We start from the raw sequence: 305 nt of genomic DNA, 5'->3' as shown, positions 1-305 counted from the left end.
TGTGTGAGGGCAGCTAACAGTGTTGCAAAGTTATTTTTATCTGCCCCAACTCTGCTGTTACTCTGCTGTAATCTTACACTGGGCAAGTAAATGTCAGTGACAAAATGAGAGCTGGGCTCTGATTTATACACTCAGGCAGGATTCCTGGGGAGCTTTGAGTTTTCCTTTTTCTCCTTAGCAAGGACCACAGGTATCATTCCCATTTTCAGAACTGTCTAAAAGAAATTGAGGCCCCAAAAATATTTGGTGATTTTTAGCTCTGACAGAGCTCTGCAAATGCTGCCTCAGGCAAGGTGTAGGTGAAG

This window comes from Prinia subflava, chromosome 10, assembly GCF_021018805.1.
Source record: "Prinia subflava isolate CZ2003 ecotype Zambia chromosome 10, Cam_Psub_1.2, whole genome shotgun sequence".
Lineage (NCBI taxonomy): Eukaryota > Metazoa > Chordata > Aves > Passeriformes > Cisticolidae > Prinia > Prinia subflava.
The sequence above is the reverse complement of the archived record's forward strand: the minus strand, read 5'-3'. Positions refer to the sequence as shown.